Source organism: Dryobates pubescens, chromosome 4 (assembly GCF_014839835.1).
Source record: "Dryobates pubescens isolate bDryPub1 chromosome 4, bDryPub1.pri, whole genome shotgun sequence".
Taxonomy (NCBI): Eukaryota; Metazoa; Chordata; class Aves; order Piciformes; family Picidae; genus Dryobates; species Dryobates pubescens.
The window spans coordinates 1,483,100-1,503,104 of NC_071615.1; the positions used below are offsets into that span (position 1 = coordinate 1,483,100).

Below are 20,005 nucleotides of genomic sequence, written 5' to 3' on the forward strand. Positions count from 1 at the left end.
AGCTCCTAATCTGCCCCAGATCCAACCAACAAGAGAAAATACATTAAGCTGCAGGGAGCTGTTGGGAAGCCATTGAGTTGCTGGAGCACAGCCAGAGAAGGGCAGCAAAGCTGGTGAAGGATCTAGAGAAGAGGTCTTGTGAGGAGCAGCTGAGGGAACTGGGCTTGCTTAGTTGGGAGAGGAGGCTGGGGGGAGACCTCATTGCTCTCTGCAGCTCCCTGGAAGAAGGTTGCAGTGAGGTGGGGCTTGGGCTCTTCTCCCAGTGAGAGGAGGTGGCCTGAAATTGTGCCAGGGGAGATTTACCTTGGATATTAGGAAAACTCTCTTTCCTGGAGGAGGTCAGGCATTGGAGCAGGCTGCCCAGGGAGGTGGTGGAGTCACTTTGCCTGGAGATGCTCACAAAACCTGTGGCCATGGTGGTGTTGGGTTGATGGTTGGTCTGGGTGGTCTTAGAGGTCTTTCCCAACCAAAACAATTCTGTGATTCTATGACATGAGGGAGAATCAGAGTCTGCCTTTTGTTTGTGAAGGGTTCAGAGGCAAACCATCAAGCCTGTCAGTGGTGTTGTCCCTGGTCACTGCTTCCTGGGAGTGCAAACAGTTTGAAGTCATTTGTGTAAATGAGTTTCAGACATAGAGGCTGAGAGCAGCCTGGGTTGCTGGGCAATTATCTCCTTGCTAATGGCTGTGTTATGGGCACCATATTGCAGAAGATCTTTTGCTTGTGCTAAGGTCTCTTGAAGCTGCCAGAAGAAGAGATCAGCATCTTGAACATCATTAAAGCAGAACTATAAATATGGTACCTTGGAGTGCTGGCAGGTATCAGCTGCTGTGTGTGCCAGGGTACCAAGGACTGAGCTGCAGAGCATGGAAGTGCAGGAGCATTCGATGCCAGAAAGCCCAGCTCCTGCTGAGGGCTGTTAGGAGCTGGGAATGCCTCTGAAAGCCCCTGGAGCCACATCCTCTGAGGACAGCACAGCCCACCCAAGCCTGTCAGAAAGCTGGGGACAACCTTTAGAGCGGGGCCTGTCGTGGCAGAAGGAGGGCTGATGGGTGGAAACTAAAAGAGGGAGATTCAGACTAGAGAGAAGGAAGAGATCTTTGATGCTGAGAGTGGTGAGACACTGACCCAAGCTGCCCAGAGTGGTGGTAAAAGCCTCATCCCTGAAACCATTCCAGGCCAGGCTGTTTGGGGCTCTGAGCAACTTGCTGTACTTGCAGAGGTCCCTGCTTGACTGCAAGGGGGTTGGGCTGGATGAGGCTGAAAGATCCCTTCCAACCCAGATCATTCTGTGATTCTAAAGCACCTCTCAGAGCTCTCCAGAAGAGCATTCCCATTCCTCCTCTTGTTCTCCACTCTTTCCTCTAGCTGTGTCCCTTCTGTACTGTGTCACTGGGACCTCCTAAGGGTCAGGCTGGAATGATGTTGTTTGCATCCCTTCCCTCCTGCTGCAGAACCAACACAGACAGATACTCCCCCAAAGCAGCAGGACTCACTCCCTTTCTGTGCAGTGTTGGGGGGTTGCTGGCTGAGGAGCTGCATCTGCTCCTTTGATCACAGCTCACAGGATGTGAGGGGTTGGAAGGGACCTCCAGAGACCATCGAGTCCAACCCCCCTGGCAGAGCAGGACCATAGAATCCAGCACAGGTCACACAGGAAAGCATCCAGATGGGTCTGGAAAGTCTCCAGAGCAGGAGACTCCACAGCCTCTCTGGGCAGCCTGCTCCAGGGCTCTGGGACCCTCCCAGTGAAGAAGTTCCTTCTCATGGTGAGGTGGAACCTCCTGTGCTGGAGTTTATATCCACTGCCCCTTGTCCTTGATGGCTGAGGCTGTCCCTCTGCTCCTTCCTCTCTCGTGCACAGATCAGCCCTGAGACTAAATCCAGCCTGTGGGTGAGTGCTGGGTGAGCAGGCTGAGACCAACAGGCAGCCACTGACCCTGGGACAAAGAGTAGGAGCCGGTGCTCCCCAGCTGAGCTTGCAGAAGTCCTTTGGAGCTCCAGCAGTGCTCTGATGCTGTGGGTTTCCTCCCACTGCTTCCCGTCCCCTCGCTGCTCGGCGGTGTGTAACAGCAGAAGGTTTCCTACGTGTTTGGGTTGGGGGGGGGAGGAGGTTAGCTGCAGCATGAAGTCTGAAGGGTGTATTTTTGGGGTATTTCTGGCAGCAGCTGTCACTCCTCTGAAAACATGCAGTGAGCTGAAGGTTAACACGTTTGGGCGCTCAGGAGCGTGTGTAAAGCGGCACAGCAGAAGGCTTTGTGTCACCGCCCCGGTGCAGAGCTGCTCAGCTTCTCCATCCCAGGGCTCTTCAGCACCAGCTGAAGCAAATACTTTTCTAATTGGATAGCCTCCTTTGAAATTCTCCAAGCCTCCCCCACAATCAGATTCTTTTCCCTTGTGCACTGGGCATGAGAAAGCACAGGGCTGCAGAGCCGGAGGGGGTGGTTTCATCGTTGAGGGCTCAGGTTGGCACCGGCCGGGCTTGGTGCAACCCCAGACGTTCAAATCCCAGGGGGGAGCACTCCTGGGCAACCCCAGATGTTCAAATCCCAGGGGGGAGCACTCCCCAGGAGGGAGGCAATGCTCCATGGCATTCATTGTGTGCTCACCTCAAAGCAGATGTCCCTGTGGTACCTTGAAATGGCACTGGGGCCATGGTTTGGGTAGTCAGGAGGTGTTAGGTATTAGGTAACAGGTTGGACTTGATCTCTGAGGTCTTTTCCAACCTTGTGGATCCTATGGTTCTATGAAATTAGCCCCCTCCCCCCCTCCCCAGAATGAAATCACCAGCCTGGCTCAGTGGAGGCAAATGAAGCTCTGTTTAGAACCAAACCTACAATCTGGAAATAGGGGGTGCAAGGAATATGTACAGAACAGGCAATACAGACATGGAGCTGCAATCTATAAACAACTCAAGAACCTCCCTGGACAAAACCAGAGGCTTGCCAACAGCTTCCCCTCTCCTCCTGCCCCAGACAAGGGAAAAAACCAAGAAGGGGAGAAAAGCAGAGAGCAGTTAGCTAGTGCTTAGCCACACCAAAGAAATGCAGCCAAGGTCAGCAAGCCAGCAGGAGCAACCAGCTGGTATCTGCCAGAGCAAAGAGCTGAGAGAGAGCAAGAGTTAGTTCCTAGAAGTAACTTAATGTTGGTTGTCAGCCCAAGGGGACTGGTTAGGCCTTAGCATTGTTTTCCTTTTGCATCCAGTGGAAATTTATTTGCATTCCACAACTTTCTCCTCCATCTGTGGGAAATTTCCCAGGCATCAGCCTGAAGCTGCCACAGGCCCCATGGCTGTGGTCGGAGGAAGAGATGCTCTTGGATGCTCCCCATGCTGTTTCTGTGCTTCTCCTTAGCCCTGTGTGTGTGCATGGTCTGAAGCTCTGGCTGCTTGGTTTTGGTGGAGATTTGCTTAAAGATGATGAAACAGTTTTGATTGAAACAGAATTTCGGTCTGGAGAAGCATCAAATGTGCTTGGGAATAGTGAACTTGATCTGGCATCAGAGGGTGGAAATGGACCCCTGGAGATATCTAGTCCAAGCCCTCCTGATGAAGCAGGTTCATGTGGAGCAGATGAGGTCTTGTTAAAGCCTTAGGGAAAAACTAGAAATGGGGAGATTGAGATTGGATGTGAGGAAGAAGTTGTTGCCCATGAGGGAGGTGACAGCCTGGCACAGGCTGCCCAGGGAGGTGGTGGAAGCCTCCTGCCTGGAGGTGTTTGCAGCCAGGCTGGAGGTGGCTGTGAGCAACCTGCTGTGGTGTGAGGTGTCCCTGGCCATGGCAGGGAATTGAAACTGGATGAGCCTTGAGGTCCCTTCCAGCCCTGACAATTCTCTGGTTCGTAGGGCTCATGGCTGTGTCTCTGTAGGGCCACTGCTGTTTGGGCTCTGTGTGGCTGCGTCAGTCCAAGGTGTGATGTCTCATGCGTGCCTGTGGGCCCTGCTGTGGCTGACTCAGTGCCTGGGAATTGCAGGGCAGAGCCAAAGGAGGACTTAGCATGAGTGATGAGGGAGCTGGGCACGAGTGCAGAGCAGAGCTCTGCTCCAGCAGGACCGTACGGCTGGGCCGTGGCAGCTCTGCCTTAGCGATGCAAACGGCGAAGCCATGAAGATGGATGGGGCTGGGCTGTGGGAGAGTTCAGACATATTTCTAGTAATCACATCCTTCCTGTTGTGTGGTGTTTTTGTTTCAAAGCCTCTAAAATAGACTGTGTAGGAAGTTTGCAAGATTTGGCCTCCTCTGCCCAGCTTTGCAGATGATGGAGATTAGAGCTGCTCTGAGAGGCAGCCAAAGGCAGCTCTTCTGGGAGCCCTCTGCCTGCATGAGGGTGGCTTCTGCCTTGCAAATGCTCAGAGCCCCCCCTCTCCCCACCACGTTCACACCATAAGGGGATCAGGCAGAGTGTCCTCCCCTGGGTTAAGGCCCCATCCCCTGCAGTTAATTAAGCTCTGCCTGGTACTCAACCCAGCCTGGCACTTTGGTTAACACCCATAGAATCAACCAGGTTGGAAAAGACCTCGGAGACCATCAAGTCCAAGCTGTCGCCCAACACCTCCTGACTAACTAAACCATGGCTCCAAGTGCCACATCCAATCCCCTCTTGAACACCTCCAGGGATGGTGACTCCACCACCTCCCTGGGCAGCACATCCCAATGGCCAGTTCCTCTTCCTGGGAAGAACTTTCTCCTCCCCTCCAGCCTAAACATCCCCTGGCACAGCTTGAGACTGTGTCCTCTTGTTCTGGTGCTGCTTGCCTGGGAGAAGAGACCAACCCCCACCTGGCTACAACCTCCCTTCAGGTAGTAACTCACCCCCATTATCTGCAGCTTGGAGCTAGCAGTTGTGCTCTGGGGCCCAAATTCCCTCCTTACCCTCCTCTTACCCAGCCTCTGCTGCTCACCCCAGGTTTTGCCCTGCAGCATTCAGCACCCAGAAGGTGCCATCCCATTCATTTCTTTAGCATCTCCATAGAAACCTCTTTGGGGTTGCAGAGCTCAGGGTTTGTGTAAATGTAAAGAAGAAACTCGTGTCATGGTTCAGCTCCATCAGGATTTGGCCTGCCAGTGGCTGGGAAGGAGTGTGTGCCAATGAGAAAGTAGGGAAGGAAAGCAGCAGGAACTTCTCAGAGGCAGACAGGAGACAATTTTCTGCTAGGTGAGCCCAGGAGAAAGCTTTGGTGCCAGCACAAAGTTTATCTGCAGGTTGTTTGGAGGGAGGCACAGCAATCCCAGTGAGTTTCTTGCCTAGGAGGTTACTTGCTGATGTGCAAAGCTGCTGCTATGCGAGCAGGCTCCCTTCTTCACCTTGCTAACACGGCTGCCTTGCAGTCTGACCTCCCTTCAAAGGCTTAAATGCATATGGATCGATCTGCTTTTGATGTCTGGGCTGATGAGGTCCTGTGCTTGATTTTCCAGTTTATAGACAGAGGCTCAGCACTCCTCAGGAGCAGCCAGGACTGGACTGAGGGTTGGTTTGCGCCTGACTGATACAGAAGTGAACTCTGGGCTGGGGGTGAGGAAGGCAGGCACGAGCAGAAGAGGCTTCTCTGCAGCAATCTGTGCTGCTCTGTCCTTAGCACAACCACCTACGGCAACTTTGATAGGGATGAGCTCAGAAATCAAACAAAACCACCCCAACACAAAGCATCATCAGACAGCTGAAGAGGAAAGTCCTTGCTGTGCTCAGGTGTCCAAAGGTCACAGAGCTTCAGCAGCACCGGGCCAGGTCCATGCTCAGCAAGGCAATAGCTCATTGCCATGGAAACTCTCACCACCTCCTCAGGCAAGAGCATTTGAGCAGGTCTCGATGTTTAGCAAACAACTGCTCGAGATCCACCGTGATTCCCATCCCTCCACACGCTTGGGGGCCGAGGAATAAAATCATCTGGCAGCTCTGACTGTGACCTGCCTGCCCGGGAAGCCCACCAGGGGGTTCCATCAGGGCAGGGACAGCTGTGAGCTCGGTTGCTTTCTCAAGGGCTCCCTCTTTGCACATGGGTGATTTAGCTCTGCTGGTTTATTAAAGCCACCAGGCTGAAGATTGCATCTGAGAGCTCCTCCACTCCCTCCCTCTGCAAATAGAACCTCGTGTTGCCTGCTTCATGCGAGAGCTGACATAGCTGTCTGGAGGGTATGGAGCGGGTTGGCTTGTGCTTGGGGTTGCCTCTTCAGCAGGGGGTGGTGGTTGGCCCTGCTCCCGGGGCAGGGAGCTGGATGAAAGCCCTGGTGGGGCTGGCATCGCTCTGAGGGTGGGTTGGAGCAGCTCCTCCTGTGCCTTGTGGCTCATGCTGCAGGAGGAGCATCGCTTCTCAGAGCCGAGGCAGGGATGTGAAGAGCTGCCAGGAGGCAAACTTGACTGTGGCATGGAGGAAAGTTGCAAATTAAATCTGTTTTGTTTGGCTGAGCTGTCACTGTCTGGCAGGTTTTCCCCAGAGGAGTTGTGTGATGTGGGCAGGGGGCTGGCAGAGCCCTTCAGGACCCCAGAGAGGGCAGGTGCTGCCCTGGTGCTGTCATGGGGTGCAGTGAGCCGGAGCTCACCTCCTGCTGCAGGGTTTCTCCTGATGTGGTTCCTGCACATCACGAGGGATCAGGCAGCACAGAGCTTAGAAAGACCTCTGTGTGTGGGGAGGATGGGAAAGGGCTACCCTGGTCCTTCACCTGATCCTGTAAATATCTTCTGTTAATATCTGCAGGATGATAAATCAGGAGGAGGAAGGTGCTGCCTCTTCTACCTCTGCTTTTCCCCCTCTCAGCTCCCCTTCAAATGACAGCAGCACATAATTGGATGGCTTTGGTGATGACAGCATCAGTGCTGATGATTTGAGAGGTGTTATTAGTGCTGCCATTAGCAGTGTGATTAGCCTTAGTGGAACAGTCCCCTCTGCCCAACACGCCAAGGCTGAGCTATCAGCCTCCAAACCCCAGTTCATCCCTTCCCCAAGCCTGGGGAGAGAGTCTCTGCTCAGGAGTTGAGCAGTCCTACCTAGAATGGTTTGGGTTGGAAGGGACATCCAGTCCCTTCCAGAGCTCATCCAGTCCAACCCTCTGCACTCAGCAGGGACATCCTCCACTGGATCAGGTTGCCCAGAGCCCTGTCCAGCCTCACCTTGAATAGCTCCAGGCATGAAGCCTCAACCACCTCCCTGGGCAACCTGTTGCAGTGTTCCAGCAGCCTCCTGGTGCAGAACTTGTTCCTCACCTCCAATCCCAATCTGCTCTGCTCTCATTTCAAACCATTGCCTCCCTGCAGGCCTTTGCAAACAGTCTCTCTTCTTGTAGCCCCTTCAGGCACTGGCAGGCTGCTGTTAGGTCTCCCTGGAGCCTTCTCCAGGCTGAACACCCCAGCTCCCTTAGCCTGTCCTCATGGCAGAGGTGCTCCAGCTCCCTGATCATTTTTGTGGCCCTCTTCTGGACGTCTTCCATCAGGTCCTTGTCCTTCCTGTGTTGATCTGTGCTCAGACTCAGCCATTCCAGCCTTCCTCTTTGTGCAAAGTCCAAGCAATGTGGCTGTGCTGAAGGGCAGCTCCAGCTCGTAGTTCCTTTCTGGCCTCTTTTGTCTTCTTTGCTGTTGTTTCAGGGAGCAAGAGGGATGCCAGGGTTTGCCCCCAGAATGGGGCAGTGTGCTCCTGGAGGTGGCTCTTCCCCTTGTCCCCCAGCACAAATGGTGATGTGCTCCTCACACCGCTGCCCGCCTGCCCGGCTGTAGCTTGCTGTCAGAGGCAGGCCTGAAGGATCAGGACCCAGCAGCTTTCCTTGCTGGCTGCTGGCAAATGCAGGCTCTGACTTTTTTGTGCTTTTTCATCTTTGCTTTTCCTTTTGTGATCTCTGTGGATGGTTTTAATTGCTGCTTTAGTCTGATGCTGGTGGTGAGGAAGAATGTATCAATAATTCACCAGCAAGAGCCAGGCGGAGGCTCTGAACCTCCCATCTGCCTGCTTTGGCTGCAGGCTGCAGCACCCTGGGCTCTCTTCTCAGCATTGTCTTCCCAGGGACAAAGAGAAGCTTGTAACAATTGTCTGGGTTGCTTTAGGTTAGCTGGAGGGGAGGAAAGGTGGCTTTCCCCTGAATTTGTTCTCCTGGCTCCTCGCCTGCCTTTGATGCCGAGCTGAGAGGAGTCGCTGCCTGCCTCACAGCTGTGGGTTTGCAGATAATCATTTCCATGCTGATGAAGCTTTTGAATCTTAAGCTCTTCCTGAGTGTCTCTGGAAGCTGCAGAGAAGCTGGATCAAAACTGAGTCTGTACCAAGTGCAATCCTGTCTTGGGAGACAAAAACAGCTGCAGGTTCCCCCAGCTGTGTCATCCCCACAGGTAGTCCCTGAGCTTTATCAGCTTATGGGAAAACAAGAGAGGAGAGGTAGCTACCCACCCCAGCAGCTGATGGGATCCAGAGAACCCAATGGAGCTTTTAAGCCCAGTGTCACAAAAATCACAGTAGGTAGAGCTGAACTCTCCCAGTCCATCCTCTTGCTCTGGGGGAGGATCAGCTCATCCTGTATCAGTGTCACGAGTAGTTTCATGGCTTTCAAGACAAGCCCAGGAGGTAAACATCTCTGCTTAATGGAAGTCTCTGTGCATCCCAAAGGGAAGCCCATAAAGAGCTGTCTGTGCCCAGATGGTTTTAAGCACTTGGGAGACTGCACATCAGCCTAGGAGTCAGAGAAGGAGCTTGGCAGTGCTGACGTTTGGCATCTCGTGGTAGACACTGAGCTTTGCCTTGGTGATCCAAAGAGAAGGCTCAAGTAGGCAGCATCCTGATGTGCTCTGAGGTGCACTGCTGGGATCATAGAATCAGCCAGGTTGGAAGAGACCTCCAAGATCATTCAGTCCAACCTATCACCCAGCCCTATCCAATCAACCAGACCATGGCACTGAGTGCCTCACCCAGGCTTTGCTTGCAGATCTCCAGGGATGGGGACTCCACCACCTCCCTGGGCAGCACATCCCAAGGGCCAATCTCTCTTTCTATGAAGAACTTCTTCCTGACATCCAGACTGAACCTCCCCTGGTGCAGCTTGAGACTGTGTCCCCTTGTTCTCATGCTGGTTGCCTGGGAGAAGAGACCAACTTCCCCTGGCTACAACCTCCCTTCAGGGAGTTGGAGAGAGCAGTAAGGTCTCCCCTGAGCCTCCTCCAGGCTAAGCAACCCCAGCTCCCTCAGCCTCTCCTCACAGGGCTGTGCTCCAGACTCCTCCCCAGCTTTGTTTCCCTTCTCTGGACACCTTCCAGTACCTCAACACCTCAACTAGATTTTCCTTCTGATGTCCACCCAACAGTTTTGTGTTCTTCTCCTACCCCAAGACTCCTGAATTTCAGACAAGCTCTCCTAATTCTCTTCCATCTTTCCTTCTCCCACCCTGCACTCAGAGCTCCGTCACAGCAGACTGCTCAGATTGCTCTGAGGAATTAATTCTCTGCTGGAGCTTGTTTCTCCATCAGGCCACTTTAGCTTCCTCTCCTTGGAATGCAAGGGTGACTAAGTCAAAGCCTTTGTCAGAGGCAGGCTGAGCCCCTTGCTCTCAGCAGTCCCCTGTCACGTTTGCTCGGTGTGCCTCCTCTCCCAGCAGGCAGCCAGCGAGTCACGAACGTGCATTTCTCAGAGGGACTCTCCACAAAGGTCTCCTGGCAAGGGATGAGTAATGGTTTGACAAAACAGATTGAAGTGACCCCTTCTGAATCATCTTGGCAGGAGCAGAGAGAGACAGTCTCTAGTTTTTTGACTAAATATTTCCAGTGCCATTAGCCTTGGGCTGCCCAGGTCAGGAGGGACAGGGATCTGCTGGAGAGGGTCCAGGGGAGGGCTATGAGGATGATGAGGGGACTGGAGCACTGCCTGCTGAGGAGAGGCAGAGGGACCTGGGGCTGTTTAGTCTGGAGAAGACTGAGAGAGGATTTAATCAATGTTTATCAATATCTGAGGGCTGGGGGTCAGGAGGGAGGGGACAGGCTCTGCTCACTTGCTCCCTGGGATGGAAGGCTCCCAGGCTGGAACTGGATGATCCCTGAGGTCCCTTCCAACCCTAACAATTCTATGATTCTAAGATCCTTGAGTGCAACCATTCTCCAGCTCTACCAAGTCTGATCCTGAGCCACATCCCTCAACACCACATCTCTACAACCTTTGAACACCTCCAGCTCTTGGAAACTTGTGACTCAGTCTACATCTAAAAGCAACAGTCGGAGCCTAGCTCTCCTTTCTGGTTCACGTGCAAGATGAGTGCAAGATGTTTCCAGCATAAATCTGAAAGGAAAAGGGGAGATAAAAGGAAAAGCCTAGAAAGGAGTTTGAGTGCTGCACTCAGTTTTAATGTGCCTGTTTTGCAATTAGCCAGCAAAGCTCATTCCAGGCATTAGGCTGAGGGGTTTGGGCTCCAGCACAGACTGTGGGCAAGAGCAAAAGGGTCTGCAGCGGGCAAGAAGCAAGTGAAAACAATTCCTTCTGTCAGTGTCATATTCTGGTGGCAAGGGACAGGCCAAATATGTTGGATGAGAGTCAACAAAGGCCTTGCTAAGAGATGTCACACCCCAGAGCTCTGCTGGCTCTTTGAAGGACTCCACCAGCTTATGGATGGGAATTGATTCCTTGGCCTCCTGCCGGCTGCTCTTCAAGGGACTAAGCCAGCGTGGGCTGGGCTGGGCTGGGCTGGGCTGGGCTGGGCTGGGCTGGGCTGGGCTGGCAGCCTGCTTGCAGAGCAGCCTGCTCACATTTAACAGCTGCTCAAAAGGAGAGGCAAGGGGTACAAGGTTTGTTCCTGAAGCGTTGGGACGTGGCCAGAGGCACCTCCTGGTGCCCTGTGCCCTGCCAGGAAGAAGTTCTTCCCTGTGAGGGTGGTGGAATGCTGGAACAGGTTGCCCAGGGAGGTGTTTGAGGCTTCTTCCCTGGAGATATTCCAGGGGAGGCTCAAAGAGGCCCTGGGCAGCCTGATCTAGTTGGGGATGTCCCTGCTGACTGCAGGGAGGTTGGACTGGATGAGCTTTGTAGGTGCCTTCTGGCCAGGACCATGCTATGATTCTCTGTGGGCCATGTGCTGCCCTGCTTACTCCTGCACAGCATGCCACTCATGCAGCTGCTGAGAGTAAAAGAATCATGGACTGGTTTGGGTTGGAAGAGACCTTCAAGATGGTCTAGTCCCATCTCCCTGCCATGGGCAGGGACACCTTGCACTACACCAGGTTGCTCATAACCCCATCCAGCCTGGCCTTGGATATTTCCAGGGATGGGACATCCACAACCTTGTCCAGCATCCCACCACCCCCAGAGCTCCCCTGGGCACCAAGCTTCACCTGAAGAGGCACTTCCTTGCCTGCAACCAGCACTGGTGTGCACTGTCCTCCTCTTTTCAGGCACAGTTCCATTTGTCTTCATGTTCAGTGAAACTAATGAGTGTATTATGCTGACAGGGATGCCCAGGGCCCACACTCAAGCAGCTCTTCCCAGGTGAGCTGTTCCAGTGCCCTTGGTGTATTGCTAAAGGCATTCATCCTTGGCTGTTATGTGGAGGGCTGGCTCCTTCCTCCTGTGGCTTCCTGTACAGTGACTAAACCTCAGCACTTCTGGCCTTGTTTGAGAGGCTGCTTTATAGGCTTGGGGCTTGCTGTATTTATGTCTCATTTTAAGGCTTATTTTTTCAGCCATCTGTCAGCCCAAGTGATCCTCCATCAGGATCTAATCCAGTTGATTGGCCTGCTGTTCAAGAAGAGTAGCTTTAGTTCCCTCTGCTGCTGCTGGTAGCATCCCAGGCTGCCCAGGTCCTTTTCTCCTGAGGGTGGAGGAGGCAGCAATTGATCTAATCCAGCTTGGCATTTATGCTGCTTGAAATGAAATAGTGTTTTGCTGAATGAAACTGAGCAAGAGGGAAGCAGTACTGCAGATATGCTGTGCCACCTGGGGCCTTCTGTCTGGGCAGCTGCCTGAGGAAGGTAACAGCCGATCACAGACTCGTGGAAGGGTTTGGGTTGGAAGGGACCTCCAAAGCTCACCCAGTCCAACCCCCTGCAGGCAGCAGGGACATCCTCCACTAGAGCAGGATTTCTCAGGGCCCTGTCCAGCCTCACCTTGAATAGCTCCAGGGATGGGGCTTCAGCTCCCTCCCTGGGCAACCTGTTGCAGTGTTCCAGCAGCCTCCTGGTGCAGAACTTGTTCCTCACCTCCAATCTCAATCTGCTCTGCTCTCATTTCACAGCATTGCCTCTGCTCCTGTCCCTGCAGCCCTTTGGGAACAGTCTCTTATTATTATCCTAGAGAACAAACTCTCTGATGTGTAGCTCCTGTTACAAGAGATGAAAGGGTGGCAGCCAAGGTTCCTTCAGCAGAAAACACTCCCAGCCAGGAGCTGATACCAAACGAGCTCAAAGGATTCACCCCAGCACCTCAGAGTCTGTGACTCTGATGTTGCTGGAGAGCACAAACCCTGATAGCTTCTTTGTCTTGCTGGTGCACATCAGGCTTGTGTGCAGCTTGCTCCAGTCCTCCCCTGATGTCCTACTTGTGGCTCCAGAAAGGAGCAGTGTGTTCTGCCCACGTGCAGCTGCATCAGTAATTATTAGCAATGACTTCAATGCCCACAGAGCAGAGAGGTAAAAGCAATTCCACAGAGCATTAGGAGATCAAGTAGGTCAATTGAAAGGAGGAAAAATTGCCATTGGCCATCTTCAATTAAACTCTTATCACTCTGCATGAAGGATCCCATTTAGAGGCAGGCATAAAACCTGAGAGTGGAGGTGACTGAGAGAATAAATTCTCCATTTTTAATTCCACAGCCAGAGAGTAGGCATCCATCAGCAGGCATGAGGAGGAGATATCTCTCTCCTGCTTTGCAGTCCAGCCCATTTGGAAATCTCTCAGCAAAACTTTTTCTTTTCTTTCTTTCCCCCCCCCCAGCAGAAGGCATTGAAGTCACAGCTCAAAGTATGGAGCTTAGGGGCAGCCAAACCCTGCCTGAGCAGGGCTTTTGGCTCTGAGAGGCTGCAGTGGCTGGCTGTCAAACACAGGGCAGAAGGCACCTCAGAGCAGCAAACCTCTTGGTGACCAGGGCAGTGTTGTAGGAGCTGGGTCACCCTGGGTCAAGTCCCTGCTTCCTTTCCAAGGCCAGAGAGCACAAAGCACTTCCAGCTGCACTCCTGTGCATGGGAGAGCACCAACCCAGCCCCTTTTCACAGGGAGGAAAGTGATAGCACAGGCAGACAAGACAGCTCCCATGCATTGAACCATAATCTAGATGGACTACACTGCCTGGAGGTTGGCTTGGAGAGAGTAAATAAACTACATCAAAGCAGCTCACAAAGGAAATGTTTTCCAGTGTAGGGAGTGAAAGGTTCACTTACATTATCCTTCATGCTTCTTTAAGGGCAGGGAAGGCAGAGGGGGAAAGAAGCCAGGCTTTAAATTGCTTGGGGTTTTCTTTTTGCTGTTTGGTTGTTTCCTCACCTCAGAAATATCAGAACTGTTCCACTTGGTCTTTGACAAGGGAAGAAAAGGAAAGGTCAGAATGTAGCCTTCCCGTTTACTTGTAGCCTCCTGAGATGTCACTGGCATTCCCTGGCAGCTCTGCTTTGCCTGCAGGCTTCTGGCTCTTTAAACTTCCTCAGACAGGACCTCTCCCCACAGTGTGGCACAGGCACTGGAGCAAAATGGTTGTAAATAAAAAGGAGGTTGCAGCCTGCAGAGTGTAGAGCAGGAGGCAATGAGCACAAACTGGAAGCCAGGAGATGTCACTTAAACACGTGGCTGGATGTGGCTCTGAGCAGCCTGCTCTAGTGTGAGGTGTCCATGGCAGGGGGGTTGGAACTGGATGATCCCTGAGGTCCCTTCCAACCCTGGCAATTCTATGTCCAGAGAAGGGCAACAAAGCTGAAGGGCTGGAGAACAGCAGCTGAGGCATCTGGGGGTGTTTGGTGTGGAGGAGACACTCTACACCCCGTGGAAGGAGGTTGTAGCAAGGTGGGGGTTGGTCTCTTCTCCCTAGTACCAGGTGACAGACAGGACATAAGTAAATGGCCTCAAGTTGCACCAGGGGAGGCTTAGGTTGGATGTCAGGAAACATTTTCTTTGCTGGTCAGGCACCAGAGCAGGCTGCCCAGGGAGGTGCTGGAGTCACCATCCATGAAGGGGTTAGAGAACAGCTGCAGACATGGCACTTCAGGGCATGGTTTGATGGCCATGGGGGTGTGGGGTTGGCAGCTGGACTCAGTGATCTCAGAGGTCTTTGCCAACCTCAATGGTTCTGTGCTGATGACCAAGGCTGCAGGCTTCCTGGGATTACCTGTGTGTCTGTGCAGCATCCAGAGACACCACTTGGAAAAGCCTTCAGTGTCCCCATCCTGAGCCTGCCTGTGCTTCACTGTGTGAGATGGATCTTGAAAGCTCCACAACTGGGTTTCCTTTCAGGGGGGTTGGAGCAGACCCTTACCCAGCACAACACCATAGATCAGGGAGAGCCACACTGGCTCATCTCTGAAAGGCAGGAGCTTGGGTCTGGAAGGAGAAACAGGCTGAACACAAGTGCTGGATGGAAAATAGGCTCTTGAGGAGAGGTCTGTTCCTTCTCAGTGTTGTTTTGTGCTTGGCTGTTACTGGATCTTTGCTAGGAGGTACCAGGAGCAGTGCCATCCTTTCATCCCTGGGCACAGCTGCTTTGCAGCCTGTGGACTTGATGATCTTTGAGGTCTCTTCCAACCTTGGTGACTCAGGGAGAATTAAGCCTTAGTGCTTTGGGTGGGCTGTCCACTAGGGCATAAATTCTCATGCTTTGATGGATGGATCCAGAAAGTTGTGGTTTGGGTTTTCCCTCCCTCTTCCACCTCATTGCAAAGCTGGAACACCTTCTCCCATTCTCCCTGTCCACCTCTTCCCGTGCTCCCTCTCATGGGCTCCCTTCAGGTTTAAATTCCATGGGCTGGGGATGATGCCAGAGGCTGCAGAGGGATGGAGTCTGGTTCAGTGGCTGGTAGCTAGAAAATGACAGTGGTTGGGAAATGGGATGCAGAGGGGAAACGTGGAGTGTCCAGAAGCAAAGCACTGACATCCTTCACTTTGCCTTTTGCTGGTCTCTGCAGGCTGAGCTTAAAAACATAAAGGAGAAAACTAACACAAAAAAAAGAGCTCCAAAAAATTTCCATTGACAGCTTTAGGCCCAGGACTAGAGGGGAGGCAAAAAAAGAAAGGGAAACATAAGTGCAAAGGATGTTTATGAGACTGAATGTCCTGGGTTTGTTTATCACTCCTCTGTGTCTCTGCCAGCCTCAGCTCTCCCCGTTCAGGAGGAGTCAAATGGCTGCTTTGGGCTTGGGGGGGCACTGCTGAAGCAAATCACATCTCCTGCTCTGGAAACTTCCTCCCCTGTTCATTCAGGAGGAGGCACCAGGTGTCCAACAGCCCTCCTCTCCAGGGGGGTGCAGGTAGCAGAATGGGAAGGGTTGGAAGGGACCTCTGGAGGCCTTGATGTTTCCAATATAGCAGCTCCCATTCACAGAATCCCAGCAGGGTGGGGGCTGGAAGGGACCTCTAGAGATCACCCAGTGCAAACCCACTGCTGAAGCAGGGCCCCCACAGCAGCTTGCCCAGGAGCGCAATGGCCAGGGGCGGTTGGAAGCTCTCCAGAGAGGGAGACTGCACAAGCTCTCTGGGCAGCCTGCTCCAGGGCTCCAGCAGCCTCACCTTCTGTTCAGATGGAGCCTCCTGGGTTCCAGTTTGTACCTGTGACTATTTCTAGTCAGTATGAGAAGGAAAAAAACCATGGCCCAGCCAGGGCATGATGCTGCCCTGCTGGTGACTGAAGCTCAGCTGTGGAGGTGGTGGAGCCACCATCGCTGGCAGTGTTTAAACAGGCTGGCTGAGGCACTTGGTGCCACGGTTTGGTTGGTGAGATGGTGTTGGGGGATAGGTTGGACTCCATGATCCCAAAGCTCTTTTCCAGCCTGGTTAATTCTGTATTCTGAATACCTGGTTGTGGCTGCAGCAGTCACAGTATTACCAAGGTTGGAAGAGACCTCAAAGATCATCGAGTCCATCCTGAGTCAGTGGAGACAGGGTAGGAGAGGGGCAAGGGGGAGAAGAGAGGCACGAGGAGAGAGTGAGTCTGTGATTCAGGAGCTGCAGCATTCAGTTGCATGAAGAGAATCTAAGGCTGCCAAGCCCCAGTGCCTCTCTTCATCCTCTGCTTGCAGGAGCCATCAATAATTTCACCATTGTCTTTTATTGCATTCCTCCAGACTGCAGGAAGGGCCTGGGCTTGTGCTGTGCCTCGCTCAGCCCACCAGTATCAGCTTCCCAGGGACTCATCCTTCTGAGGCTCTCAGACCCAAACTATTTAGAAATGGATTTTTTTTTTGCCTCCCTCTGTTTATCTGAACTCAGAATGAACTCCTGAAAACGTTTGAGGTTTGTCCCTAATAAAAACATGGGCTTGGATCAGTGCAATAGTCCCCAGCACAAATACGGCTTCAAAGTGAGCAGAGGTGGTTGTGCTTCCCTGAGAAGTGTTTCTGCCTGCAGTCCAGGCTGGCTCTTGCTTCAAACTCAGAGTCAAGGAAGCTGAACTCTTACAAATTGATCCCAGGCAGTTTCTGCCTTGCTCTTCACCAGTAGGAAGCTTCTGAAGGCAAAGTGTGAGGATCCAATTTGTGCTCAGATCTGAACCCTGTTTGGCCATCACCTGGGAGCTGAGGGTTAACTCCCCCTCTCTGCTCGTTTTGATTTACTGTCTCCAGCCAGGCAGTTTCCACTCACAGCATCCCAGCAGGGTGGGGGTTGGAAGGGACCTCTGGAGATCATCCAGTCCAACCCCCTGCTGAAGGAGGGCACCCACAGCAGCTTGCCCAGGAGCACAATGGCAGGTTTGGGATCTCTCCAGTGGAGGAGACTCCACAACCTCTCTGGGCAGCCTGCTCCAGGGCTCCATCACCTCCCTATGGAGCCTCCTACCACAGCACACCATTGCCCACCAGGGGTAAGGGATATAAACTCCAGCACAGGAGGTTCCACCTCAATATGAAGAGGAACTGCTTCACTGTGAGGGTCCCAGAGCACTGGAACAGGCTGCCCAGAGGGGTTGTGGAGTCTGAAGACTTCCCAGCCCCATCTGGATGTGTTCCTGTGTGACCTGTGCTGGATTCTATGCTCCTGCTCTGGTAGGGGGGTTGGACTGGATGATCTCTGGAGGTCCCTTCCAACCTCTGACATCCTGGGATCCTGTGTGTGTGATCTCCTGCATTTCACCCCCTGTGGGGATTCCTCAGTGTTTTGCAGCCTCCTGCAGTGCCTCTGGGCTGCTCTTTGGCCATGCTGCATTTGGCCTGGCCTGGATCCATGGAAAGGTCAAGAACCACAGCAGCAAAAGGTGTGGAGGTCTCCAGATCTGGTGAGGGGCTATGCTAAGGAAGGGTTCACTGACAAGAGGTTGGAGCCCTGTGGTGGGGAAGTAGTTTCCTTCTGTCAGAGTTGTTCAGGGTTTGCAAAGCATTTGGCACAAAGCACACAAACATAAAAGCCAATCCAGAGCAGCCCTGCTGGCAGGGAGCTGATCTGATGCCAACCTTTGCTTCTTAACCACTCCTTGCTCCAAAGGAAGTTGAATTTTGTGACACAGCCACGGCCTCAGGCACCAAGCCTGTGAGTTCCTTTGCTGTGAAGGTCAAAACAAGGCATTGCAGCAGTTTTGAATCCTTGCTCCAGCTTTGTTTTTCCTCCAGCCAGGAAGTTTGACAAAAATAATCCCTGCCATGAGAAGTTTCATTTCAGCAAATCAATAGTTTGGGGTTGGTGGGGTGGCTTGGTTGCTTTGTTTTTCCTTCTCAGAGAAAAAGGCTTCTGGAAAAACTCCTGCTCCAGGGGATGGCTCAAAGGTGAGCAAACCAACACTGTCTCCTAGTGGCTGATTCCAGGGGCATGGCCAAATCCATCTTGGCTTTCAAGTTGTCTCTGCCTTGATCCTCCTCCTAGATCTCTGCTCATCAGGGAGTGAGAGAAGTGGGAAATGAATTGCACTCTAAGCAGCAAACCTTTTCATCAGGCATAAAGAGATCTATGGCTGGCTGTTTTCTAGGCTCCAGTTGGTGTTGAAAGAAGGTAATTACACTTGAAGGCTGCCTCACTGGGTGCTTGGCTCATCTGCTCTTCAGCTTCCACTCCAATATTGCCAAAGCTCAGCTCAGCAGCTGGGCCAGCAGGCAGCATCCGTCCCTGCCTGTGCCCACGGGGTCCTGCCTCCGTGCACTGCAGGGCTGTGCTCCAACCCTCTCACGTTACAGCAGCCCTTGGCATCCAATGACTTCTGCCTCACCCCAAACTGGATGGCTAAAGGGCAGTGAAGGTCTCTTGTCTGAAGCACCACTGCCACTGCAGTGTCAGCCTGCTGTCCGTCAGCCTTGCCCAGGCGTTTCCCCCCACCCCCCATCCTGATCTGCTGGCTCAGCTCTTGGTCACAGCTGGTGGTGATCTCCTCTCAGCCTCCTTGTACTCTCCTCTCCCTCCTCTCCCCTGAGAGGTGGCTGCAGCTTTTCTCCTGCATTCTCTGAACTGCTGGTTGAGGTGCTGAAGGGGGAGCAAGAAGAGCACCTACAGCACAGGGGGTTCCACCTCAGCATGAGGAGGAACTTCTCTGAAAGGGCCATGGAGCACTGGAGCAGGCTGCCCAAGGAGGTTGTGGAGTCTCCTTCTCTGGAGCCTTTCCAGACCCATTGATGTGTTCCTGTGTGCCCTGTGCTGGATTCTATGCTCCTGCTCTGGCAGGGAGTTGGACCTGATGATCTTCCAAGGTGCCTTCCAACCCCTAACACCCTGTGAGATGTCAGGGGCACCTGGCAAACCCACTGAAGCAATGGTCTCAGGTTAACTGTCTGCAATGCCATGGGCTTGAGAGGCCACGGAGCAGCTTGGGGCTGGCTTTGGGAAGGTGGGAGCTTAGGGAATAACATCTTACCAATTCTTCTTTGCCTGGGGCTGCTTTTAAGTTTGGTCAGCTCAGACTTTGCAGGCTGGACACTGACTCCTTCTGGTAATGACTCCTGACATTGCCTTGTGCTCCTTCTCTGGCAGAAGTGGTTGGGCAGAAGTCAGACTCTTGCATGAAGTCATTTCACCTATGAGTGATGGTTCCTTAGCAGCCTCTGGTGTGAGCTCTTCCTGCCTTCCACTGAACTCTTTCACCCTCTCCTTCAGCTGCCAAGGACTGAGCCTGCAGGCTCTGGAGCTGCCCCACAATGATCTTCTCCCTCAGCAGCCTCAAACAGTGCACCAACACTCCCAAGGGACTGCCAGCTGGTAACGCAGCGTCCCATGACGGAGGGGGAATAGAGGAAGCTGCTCTCCGTCAGGGGATGAGTCAGATGTGACCACGACACCTTTTGCTAGGCAATGTTATTACACTGAGGAAATGAGCAAGACTCATTTGCTTTTGCAAAGGGCCTGGGGCATCAGGAGTGTGCACTGCAGAGCCAGGTGCTGCTGGAGGCAGTAGCTCCGGTGAAGCCCCTCGCGCCTTTGGCACCCGGGCTTGCTGTGCCACCTCTTGGAGCCTGCCTGCTGGGCAGGCATCATGGGCTTCCCAGGGAAGGGACATCCAAGGCCAGGTGTGGGAAGCAGGATGGCAGCCCAAGGTAATTTGGTGCTGGTGAGAGAGGAGGGGAATGTTATAAATTCAGGTCTTGGATTTAAGCTGCACTCAGGGAAACCAACCCTGACCCTGGGGGAGAGGCTGAGGGAGCTGGGGTTGCTTAGCCTGCAGAAGAGGAGGCTCAGGGGAGACCTTCTTGCTCTCTACAACTACCTGAAGGGAGGTTGTAGCCAGGTGGGGGTTGGTCTCTTCTCCCAGGCAAGCAGTGATGGAACAAGAGGATGCAGTCTCAAGCTGTGCCAGGGGAGGTCTAGGCTGGAAGTGAGGAGAAAGTTCTTCCCAGCAAGAGAGATTGGCCCTGGGGATGTGCTGCCCAGGGAGGTGGTGGAGTCACCATCCCTGGAAGGGTTTAGGAAGAGCCTGGATGAGGCCCTTGGTGCCATGGTTCAGTTGATCAGA

General features: G+C 53.2%; 1 protein-coding gene across 1 annotated transcript in view; it reads left to right on the top strand.

Moving 5' to 3' along the window:
- CACNA1H (calcium voltage-gated channel subunit alpha1 H) overlaps positions 1-20,005 on the top strand; it is a 131,748-nt gene that overhangs the window by 61,573 nt on the left and 50,170 nt on the right. The window lies entirely within an intron of this gene.